The 13,152-nt window shown below is 16.2% G+C and overlaps 1 protein-coding gene across 2 annotated transcripts in view; it reads left to right on the top strand.

The window, feature by feature from the left end:
• The window catches only part of LOC122714428 (pancreatic lipase-related protein 2-like), a 91,654-nt gene that overhangs the window by 10,160 nt on the left and 68,342 nt on the right, over positions 1-13,152 (top strand). The gene's annotated exons all lie outside the window — the stretch shown is intronic.

Below are 13,152 nucleotides of genomic sequence, written 5' to 3'. Positions count from 1 at the left end.
TATGATAAAAAATTATAAAAAACAAATAACAAATAATCTTTTATTAGCATTATTATATTATTGATATATTCATTTCAATAACGAACATTTTGTTGCATATTTGTTATCAAATAACACTGATAACTATATCATTGAACTGGATCATGCTGACATTATCGGATAAAAGAACATCAAAATCATTAATCATTCGTATCATGATTCCAATTTCCATTCTATGATGATTTAAATTCGCAGCACGTGCCCGAACGTACATTTAAATAGTACCCATAATATGATTGGTTGCTGGCCAAAAGTTTTTGAGAACATTGATCAACAGGAAGTTTCGAAAATATATTAAATAATTTTGAATAGTAGATATACAAACATCATTATACAAATTGTGGGTATATATATCAATTTATTCTGAAATATGAATTTAGTCTGAAATAGAATTTCTTATATGTATCGAACAGAAATTTAACAATAGTTAAATGTAACAAAATAAAAAATATAAAAATTAATAAAAAATTTGTCTTAAAAAGTTACAAATTATAAATACAAATTATAAATTTATTATTAAATATATGTATGTGATGTAGTTATCATTTACTATATAAAAGTATTTTGTTTTCTTGTAAATCATCTTCGAATGTTGTGTTCTTGTCATACTTACATATGTCATACCTACATATATTCGATAATTGCTTGCTTCGTTATCAATTTAAATTATTATTATTATTATATATAATAATTATAAATAATATTATTATTAGATGCAATAATTATAATTAATTTTAATCACATTTAATATCAAAAAATTTCTGTTAAGCGAAATAAAAATGTAATAAATTATGATTGTAGTACATTGATTTATTTTTTTTTGATGATAAAAATAAAAATAAAGTAAAAATAATGAAAATTATATAAGGAAAGATTATGTGAATGTATTATAATAAATTATATATATTCCAAATGTATTACATATAAAAAACATAAAATAAATGTACAAGTAAAACATTAACTAATAATAAATCAAAGAAATTTAATTCAATAATTGTTTATTATACTTTTATTATTTATTATTTATTATAATTTTATTAGTTATTATGATTTATTAAAACAAAAATAAATTTGTTCTTGATATGCTTGTTTATTTTTGTATAAGAAATTAAATTATCAATTATCAAAATTTTTCTTAAATTACGTGTCTCTATTTAGAATTATAATTCATAGTTTAAGATATTTTGGTCTAATCTAAAATTTCTAACATAAAAAATATATTTAGAGAATAGTTTAAATATTTTGAATTTTATAAAATGTATTTATTGTTATATGTATATATTATTATATATATATATATATATAATTGTTATAATATTAATATATACATATATACATATATATTAATGTTTTTATTGAGATGTAAACAATAAAATATATAGAAAACACATTAAATTTTCAATTAAAAAATATATATAGAAAGCATTGTACATTATCGATTTTGTTATATCTTTTGAATTATAATAAAATATTTAGATAGATAGAATTAGAATAGAATTAAAAAATTATAATTATTAATGATAATAATACTTAATAAAAATTATTTAATATAAAATTTAATAATAAAATTTGATAATTTAGAAAAATATGAAAATTTAATTTATAAGAAACATAAAATTACCCATTATTTATTATTTAATTATTAAATTTCTAATTAATATGTAATAAATATATACAATACATATAATGCAATAAATAATATGTAATAAATACATGTGTTAAAATATAAATGTGTAAATCTATTTAATATATATATATTTAATATAAAATATATATTATTAATCATTATTTACATTATTATCACATTAAGTTAATAAAAAAATATTTATTTTGTTTTTATCTTTTATTCAAATTTTATTTTTATAAATATCTGAAGCAAAGCAATTAATTTTTTTTTTATATATAAATTTGATTTGCATATATTTTTATATACAGTACAATGTATAAAATTCAATTCTAATTCAAGAATACATTTAAAAAAAGAGAAAAAATTTTTAAACGGACATTTTCTAATTTAACTTCAGTTATAAGTTGAATTTTATAAGTATTTTTATTGAATATTATAATTTTTTTATAAATAAAAAATTTTAATAGAGTTGTAATATTGATTATTAATAAATTTTCATTTAGCATTGGATAATAAATACGACAAAAAAATATCAAAACTAGAGTTATTTATTACATTGAATACATTAAAGATACATAATAAAATAAAATCATTTATTTAATTAATAAATAAAAAAGCAACTTTAAAATATAATTTTTAATATATCGAGAATTAAGATTGATAATCATGTGATAAACATTTCAAAATATCGAATGGTATCAACGATATGATTCCAAAATATATTACAGAAAGATGTTATTTTCATTTGCCATTTCAAAAGAAAAAAAATGTTGATATGTGAAGTTAATCTAGTGTAGAAAACTAACTTTCATAGATAGTCTACAATTCTTTCCTTATCTTAAAAAAAAAAAATTATTGTGTTTATGTATAATTACTATATTCATAAGAAATCTTTAAAAAATTATTCTGGAGAAAAATAAACATAAAAATATATGTTAAATCTTATTTAATCAGTTGTAAACAATTTTTACAAATTTGCGTTAATGAAACAAGATAGAGATAGTTTGAAGATAGAGCTATTTTAAGTATTTAACAACAAGTTCAGTTAGATGAAAAGAAGACTTAATAATTAAGTCATCAATTGACATTCTTATATATTAATTTTTATATTTGTTTTATTATTTTATTATTGATTTAGAATAAATTTGAATTTATATTGATTCTATTAATTTAATCTAACATTAAAGTTATTATATTACAATAATATTACAACACACATATCACATATCAACATTACAATAACATATTATTAAAAACAAAACAAAATATAAGATTATCGAATTAATATAATATATATTAATGTAAAAAATATATATATATAATTAACACAAATCAATTCAAATTGAAATATATAATTTCCTTTCACACATTTCATATATTATATTATATTTTTTCAAAATTAACATTCAATTACACATTTTTATTATTTTTTCATTACAATAATATTAAATATAAAATGAAAAAAAAATAAAAAAAAATTACATTTACAATAAAAAATTAATACAACTCAGCCAAACTACAATAATTAAGAATAAAATTAATAGATATTTTAATCTAATCAATCTTCCATTTTGATATTGAAAACGGTAAAATGATCAGTCAGTTACCTAGCATAAATTATCTTTCTCTTAAATTTTTTTAAAAATTATTTAAAAAGCAATTTTTTTATTATTTTTTCTTATATGAAATATGATATAATAAAAATTAATTTCTTATAATAAAAGATTAAAGAATTAATAAACAATATATATATATATATATATATATATATATATATATATATATATACATACATATAATAATACACAAAAATATTATATAAAATATAATATATAATATATAAAAAAATATATATATCTAATAGATATTTCTTTTTTCAGTTTTCTTCGGATTATATTTTTAATATACAGAATATTGGCTAATGGAATTGGATAAATTTGATTTTTTAACACCAATATTTGTAGAAAAATATTATTTTTTTGCATACTAAATAATATTTAAATATATAATAAATAAGTTATAATATAAATAATACTAACAAAATAATAATAAGAATAATAATTGTTTTATTATTAATAATAAATAACAATAAAAATAAAATAATAATAATATATATTAATTTTTAAATATTTTATTATATTTAATTATTAAAATATAAAATATAAAAAATAATAATAATAATTTACGATATTAAATTAAAAATAATTTAAAATCATACTATACAATTTCTATATCATCTTGTATTTAATTTTTAATCTTATAAATTATAAAGAAAAAATAAAAAAAAAATATTGAAAAAATCGAAAGAAACAGAATTAAATTAAATTAATACGAAAAAATTACAAAAAAAAATATCAAAAATTTTCCAATTTTTACTAGGAAAAAGCAGCAAGTCTCTCCAAAACAAGGTGTATAAGTTGGAAGCAAGTGTTTCATATATATATATATATTAGTTACTTTCTCTTGCGTTCACGTAAGCATGCGTGCATCAAGTAATTTTAAATTCTTTGTCTAGCTAATCTAAATAGCAATAAATATTTAATATTTAAACTTATCAAAACATTTTATGAATTCATATAAAGCTAGAAAATCTTCAAGAATTATGTGTTTATTACTTGAATATTTTTTGGCATTTTTATAAATCTTAAATAAGTATTCAACAAAGATAATTTAATTTAAGATATTTAATTTAAGAATTTGATCTATTAAATAATTATAATTTAATTATAATTACATAATTAATTAGTAATTAATAATTACATAATTTTCTAACGATTTTTATTTTTTACATTATCGAATCTTTAATATATGTTTATATTCTGATATGAAATCTAATTTTTTTTTCTATTTTTACGATTTTTATGATTTTTTAAAGACTTATCAATTAAACAATGATAGATTTTATTAATTTAAGATAAAGAATATTAAATAGTAATTTTATATTTATAAGTTTTAAAATTAATTTATTATATTATTATTATTTTTCATATTTTTTAAACACATTTATTTTTATTGTTATTTAAAATTTTATATAATAATATTAAGTATTTAATTTTTTTTTTATAATAGTATAATAAAATTATTTTTTATTTTCAAATTTTTCAATTACATATTAATTATTAATTATTAATTGCTAATATAGATTCTATATATTTCATTAAAAATAATAAAATCATTTGACTTAGCCATTTTAATATAAGAAAATACAAAAGATAATATATTTATGTTTGTCATAATATATAAAATAATCACCATTATACAAAAAAATAATATATAATAATATAATACAATATAATATAATGTAAATAGAAGAATAAAGAAATTTAAACTATATATATAAGATATTAATATATTCGTAAGAATATATACTTTGAAGAATTGATTTTAAAGATCAAAATAAGCAAAAATTGATCTACAAAAACATCAATTGAGGTTTATTTATTAAATTAATAATTGAAGTAATTGAAGTTTTCATTAGATAAAACAAAGAAGAAAACAAAGCAAAATAGAGACTTGTTTGAAGCTTTAATCTCATTTCGTTTAAACTTAACTAATATTTAATAAATAATTTTTTTTCAATTCTCTGATTCAATTCTGACTAAAATATTATTTATTTTCATCAAAATTGGGTTATAATTCTTTCCGAATCATCTGATTTGAATAATAAAATTATCTTAAATATCATTAGTTATGACAAATAAATATTAAAAAAAAGAAGAAAATTAAAAAATACTGAAATACTGCAAAGAATAAAATTAAAAAGTATAATTGTAAAATTAATTCTTGTTTTATATAAAATTAAAAAGTAAATATATTTGTAAAATTAATTCTTGTTTTTAACTTGCTTTTAAACTTGAAATGATAAAACATCAAAAATAGATATCGATATATCTTCAAAATAAATATTTATCTCTCTATATCTTTGAATATCAGAAAAAACACTGATTCAAATTATTATATCTCTCAATATGAGAAAAAATATTGATTCACGATTATCTTTCGGATATCTTGATATTAGCTTTAATTTTATAAATTATTAAAAATTTTATAAATGAAAAATCTTTAAATTCTTAATTATTATCATTTCATCACACCTTATCGTGTAGGATTTATTTGATTTTTAATATTGAAAAGTTTTATTTACTTATTATGAAAACGAATTTTATGGTAATCCAGAAATTGTGGATATCATATATTAAAAAATTAATATTTGAATATCAAATAGAAATTTAGTTTAGTATAACCTATTCTAATTCTATATAGTATTATTTATTGTTTTTGTCTAGGTATTTAGGTTAGGTAATTATGAACATTTTATTATGAAATTTTATTTAGATGTCCAATATATATTATAAAACAAAATTGTTTTATTAACATTGTAGACTTTATAAATTTTTTATAAATTTATAAATTTATATTATTTTTTATATATAAAAAAGAAGAAGTTTTTTATATGATTTCTGATGATATTAATGAAAGAATTAGTTTTATTACTTTACTTATTCATTAAAAGAATATATGATGTAAAGTAAGTATGATTTATTAATTAAAAATTATTCATTAAAAATATATGTGAAGTAAAGGATGATTATTTTATCTTTGTTAATTTCTAAGATTTTTATAATAATATCATTTTCTCTCATTTTATCATTAATGATTACATTTATTATCATAGAAAATAATATGATTTTCATTTGTGATATTGTAAAAAATTATGTTCATTGTAAATGATTTTAAAACTTATTCAATTATAATTATTTCAGTTATAATGATTCCGATTTCAATTCCAAATAATCTGAATAATGATAGATTTATGAAAATTTGTGTAAATATTGCGAATCCAGAAGAGTTTTTATTTGATACTATTATATTTCGCAACATTCTAAAATTTCTAAAAAAAATTTCTAAAAAATTTTTAAAAAAAATATTAAATTTTTCTAATATGAAAACATTATTCTAATAAACAATTTTTTTTTAAACATGTTAATTTAATATTTTGGAAAATTTATATATTCAATTGGATAAAATATTGTTATTCTTTAATTTAATTACTTATAACTTTTTGATTCGTTTCTTTATTATGGCAGTTAATATTTAAAAAATATTTAATCTCTTATTATATTTTTTTTCAGATATGTAATATGTGAATAGATTTTTTTATGAAAAAATTTTTTCAAGAATTTTATATATATTATATATAATCTATTTTTTTTAATTCATGCTATTTAGTCATATGAATGAATTGTTTTTTTTCTTAAAAAAATTTGCATTTTGTACTAGATATTTATCCAATGATACAATTATTTATTTATTGATTTTATTACATTATTTATTTCAAGGAAAATATAATATTTAACAGTCTTGTGTATCATATTGTAATTGTGCATGTTTTTAATAAATAGTTCTTTTAAATTTTATACATATTATTTTAAAAAAATTAATAAATATATATATATATATATTACATTATTATTGATATTATAATCTTTTATTATATGGAAAGAATGTAAAATCTTCATATTATATTATGTAAGAATATCCACATATATATATATATATATATATATTCAATATTCATATATAAGATGGCATGAATATTCAGAAATGAGAAATATACAATACAAATAAGTTTTTATCGATAAAAAAACATTTGTTATATTTAACATATTTTCTTTGACATATATTATTTGGACTTGTTTATGTTTGGTCGATGGCTCATAGTCTGCACAAAATGTTACAAAATCGCAGTTCGATTAAACTACGTGCTGCATGCACTTTGGTTAGTGTTTTTTGCTAATAACTCGTTCAAAATCGGAACGAAAATTTTTACAAAGGAAAATATTATTTGAAATTATTTCAATCTCTAATGAATATTCCATATTTTTCGACATTCTATATATATTTTTAAATTAGTAAATACGTATAATAATGATGATTATTAATGACATATATAAAATATATATATAAAGAAAATGAGTTTCTAATTTCACATTTTAATATCTGTTTAGAATAATGAGTTTAGGAAAAACTAGAATAAATTCTGAAAAAAATTTCATAAGAATTATATATAGACAACTTTTTTCAAAAGTAAAAAGATACATCATATTCATATAATAATAAATTCACAAAAAAATATTAAAAATATATCTGTAAAAAAGAAGATTATTGATATAAGTATAGAAAATACATATAGGAAATATATATAGTATCATAAAAAAAAACAATACAATGGGAAAGTATTTAACAGAATAAATTATGTGAAAAAATATTAGAAAGCAAAGATCATATATCAAGAAATTGTAATTTATCAATTAATATGCAAATGCATATTAATAATTAACTTTTTGGATAAATACATATTATAAATATATTATTATAAAAGTATAAAAATTAGAATATTTTATTATAAAAAAAATAATGCAAAATTATATTATATTATATTATCATTCCATAAAATATTTTAATATTATTTTTAATATCTTCTTATTATATTATCTTTCTCTTTGTTTCACTTTATATGTTATTCATATACATTTGTATATGATATACATATATATGATATATACTTGTATACATTGTACACTTATGTTGCTACTTTATATCATTTACTTTATTATTTCTCTTATTACAAACAAAATACTCTCAATTTTATAGATGTATCTTTAAAATTAATTGATTTATAAATTTCTTTTCTATTTCTGTATTTATAATTAATATTTCTACTAATTCTTGATTATTTAATTTTTAAATATATAATATAATATAATTAAATATAATATAATTGCTTAATAATAAATGATTATTTTCTAATTTATGTTTGGGTTCTATGTACTCAATTTTTATTAATTTCATATTTGAATTTATAAATTGCAAATTTGATTATTATTGTAATAATATTATTGTAATAATAATTAAAATAAAAATTACTAAAATAAAAATTAAAGTAAAAACGAAATATATATTTGAAGAATTTTGTAATGTATTTATTTAGTATTGTTTTGGATATACATTCATATATTATGCCTATCATTATCATATTCATCCATAAGTTATACTTATATTTATGTTACATATTTATATATATATTTTATATATATATATATTTATATCATATTTTTTTAGTTTTACTTTATTAAATTACATATTATTTTATAAATCTACAATATATATAAATTAATTAAATAAAATATTGATTTTTGTTAAAAAAAAAATATATAAGAATATGAAAATTTATTTTTGAATATTATTGTATACAATGAAATATCCATTAATATAAATTAATTAAAGAACAATATAATTATTCATATAAGAAAACTTTTATATAATAGAAGAATGAATGAAGCCTTATTTAATATTTAAGACAGAATGAAACAAATAATTACATTTTATATATAAATATATTTTATTTATAAATAACTTTACACAAAAAAACTATATAATACAATATAAAATCAATATTCAAAAAATCAAATTTTTTATAAATTTTTTTTTAAATTAAAGTATTTTTTATTTTTAATACAATTATTACTTATAATATAGTAATATTGTAATATTACATTGTTCTTGCAATTCAAACTATTCTATTTATTCATCCTATTTCTAAAATAATAAATGTCTCGAAATAAAATAGAATATCTTCTCATTATTGGCATTGTTTTAATAAATAAATTTCATTTTAAAAAAAATAATTTGCTTATATTTTATATAAAAAATAAGGAAATGTATTATTCATATAATAAAATATTCATATAACAGAATATTTATATAACAGAATGTTTATATAACATTCATAACAAATAAATAATACAATAGGAAATATATTGTTCATATAATAAAATATTCATATAACAGAACATATAATACAACAAAGATATAATAAAATAGGAAATATAATAAAATGTTCATATAAAAAAAGTCACATAATAGAATGTTCACATAACAAATATTTATATAAAAAAAATTCTACACATTCTTCTTGTGATCCAATTATATAATTCATTGATATATCTTAACATATCTCAAATATTTATATTGTTTTTTAATAGTATACTATTATCTATATTATTATGTATGATTATAATTGTAGATTTCTTTCTGAATCAAGTTCAAAATATAAAAATATAAAATAAAAATTCAAAATAAATTTTTTTTATTTAAAAATTAATTTTCAAAAAATTGATTTTCAAAATTCATCATTTTCTTCATCTTACAATTTCTTTTTGCACATGTTCAATTATTTAATTTTCTTAAAAAAAAAATTTAAGACATATTTTATTCTTTTTTTAATTTTATCCTTCTAAATTTTTTGCTTATTTTTACATAATAATCTATCAATAATTTGTATCTAATTGGAATAGATAATCTAATTCATATTTGAAAAATTTTCAAATTTAATATTCTCAAAACTTTAAATGAAAAAATTTTTGTTTTTTTTTTGACTAAATTTTCATGAGTTATATAATTAAAAATTATAGAAAAATTATTGTATATATCTTATAAGATATCTTATATATGATATCTTATAAAGATATCTTATATATGATAATAAATATAATAATGTGAAAATTAGGAAAATTAATAAATTCATCAATCTAAATTCATAATATAATATAAATTAAACACAAAAAACGGATGCAAAAACGAATGAATAAAATTTTTAGAAAATTTACAATTTCCATTAATGGAAGAAACAAGCAGAAAACTAGAGGAAAGTTAATCGTCGAACCAAATTTCTTATTTTACAACTTCTTCTAGTAATTATATGTGTTGAATTTATTTAATATCTTCTAATATTATAATAAAATAAAAATTTTTTATATTTTGTATTTCCGCAATTAAGGAAATTAATAAATTTATTTATAATTTTACTAAATAATTTTCACTTTCGAAAGAAGATGTATTATATTTGAAATTACAATTAAAGCGTTCGATTATATTTATCTTTTATGATCTTTTTTTTTTAATTATAAAAATTATAAAATTATATAATATATAATATATAATAAATATATTAATTATAAAAATTTTTTTAATTATAAAATAACTATTATATAAATAATAACTAAGCATTTTTCCTGTTCCTGGTTTGTTTGCTTCACTTTTATTTTATTAAATTATCGCGAAATGAAATTGTTTTAAATATTTAATAATTTTTAATGTCATTTTGTTCACGCCCACAATAATAACATAATTAATATATAATAGTAATAAATAATATAATAGTGATGGTGAATTGTTATGGATACATCGAATGTTTTTTCGACTAAGGCACAAAATACCAGTTTGTGTGAACAAACTGGTATTTATGACTATTGATGTATTTTCTTCATGATAAGTATTGGACTGTGATTATAAGTACACATATTTATAAGAGAATTCGGTCTCTCACAATGTCAAAATAGGTGGTCAGATCACGTGTAATTGCAAAAAAACTATTTATTGACTACGATATGTTCACAATGAGCGATAATTAGATTCTAGATTTCAAATCACAATAAATAATTGTGTTCAAACACATTTTATTCACAATGAGATTTTCTTTACCATGTCTTCAGAAAATCCCTTCAATTGGAAGAATTACAGTTTTCTAATAGAGTACTATAATAATCAATCACAGTTAGTGCTGACTTGGAACGTTCCTAAGTTAAAAGAAAATTCTTCGAATTGGACTGGTGATCTGTATACAAAGATATCAAAATGCTAATAATTAGGAATTGATCAACATATCTTTATTATAAATTTTCTCAAACTAGAATGTTAATTGAGTTAATCATATCTAGCATATGTTTTAAATTCTCATGTTGAAGTATATCAAAAATTTACAATTATAAATATTGACTAAATTTTCAAAAATGACAGTTTTCTCTCAGATAATATCATTCTTTGTTTAGGCTTAATAGAGGTCTGCGAGCGATAATAACAGAAAAGAATTTCTACATGAGAAATTTCTCCGAATAAGCTGTTTATTCTCCTGAATAATAAGTGCTCCCGAATATATTTAATTGATTTATTGTTAAACTTTTACTTATTAAAATTTTTCACTTATTAAAATTTTGTTTGTAATTTAATTTCTTTACTTTATACATTTTTAAAAGTACGACGATCATTTTTAAAAGTGAATATTATTTTAACGATAATAATTTTTTTAAATATATAATATCAAACTTGATTTATTTAGTTATTTTTCTAACTTATTTCATAATATTTTATAATTTGATTTATTCATTTTATTTAGTAATTATTAATAAAATTTATGAAACAAAATTTTGAAATTCAATTAAAATTATAATAATAATAAATATATAATAATAATTATAATTATATAAATGTATTAGCTATTGTCATTATAATTATAAATTTATTTTTAAAATATTATATAAATATTTTAAAATTCAATATTTAAATTATAAAATTTTCAATATTAAAAATATAAAAATCATAGAATAATATAACATAAAACTAAAAATATATAAAATCCTGCAATCAAGAACTGAACCATAGATTCAAATCAGAATCAGAGGAATCGATACATGATGAAGTATTTAATCTAAGAAGTTAATAAAATTTAAATTTTCAAAAATAATTGAAATATAATAAAATATTATTATTCAATTTCTTTTTTGTAATAATGTTCAAATCAAATTTTTATAACACCAGATTTATTGAAGAAAAATAGAATATCACATAATAATAATTGTTTTTTCAAAGAACAATATAACTTTTAAATTCATTTTTATTACAATTATTTATCACAATTATTATTTATTATAATTATTCATATAGTTTTTATAATAAATGTTCAGTTTCAAATTTATTTATAACGAAATAGATCGAAACGCACGATAAATGAATAGTTTTGCAAATTACATAATATTGGTTATAAAAAAAAGGAAGCATCTTCGCTTTAATAAGACGATTTATTCAATTGTTCTGTGATTGATGCAAAAATATCTACAGAATTTATTATAAAAATAACAGATATATTTATCTTTTTCAATCAATCAGCATAAGATTTAATAAAGCGCAATATCTAATACTTTAATAGACTTCAATAAAAGTTTATTTTTTGTAAACAAAAAAAGTTAAAAATGATTTTATTTGCTATATAATTATAATTTTTTTATAAATAATAAGAATTAATATTGTTTGTTAAGCTCGATCAGACAACAAATTATATCAAAATATGAGGTATTTACAATATTTATTTTTGTATCTTTTCAAAAAATTATTTTATGGCTACCACTTTATTTTTAAACCCTTTGATAAAATTTGAAATTATTAAACCCAGCGATAAAATTTAATTCTAAAATAAAAACATTTCATATCTTGCGATATCAATATAAAAATATTTATATTCTCATATGTTTCATTGATATAAAAGATTGTTAAAATCTTTTAATTTATTTTTATTTGGAATTACTTTTTATTTTTTTTTATTTATCATGTTTTAATTAATTTCATTATACTTCTTAGAATGATCAAAAATA

This window comes from Apis laboriosa, unplaced genomic scaffold (genome assembly GCF_014066325.1).
Source record: "Apis laboriosa isolate Shangri-la unplaced genomic scaffold, ASM1406632v1 scaffold30_cov140, whole genome shotgun sequence".
Classification (NCBI taxonomy): Eukaryota; Metazoa; Arthropoda; class Insecta; order Hymenoptera; family Apidae; genus Apis; species Apis laboriosa.
This window is presented reverse-complemented; position numbering and strand designations above follow the sequence as displayed.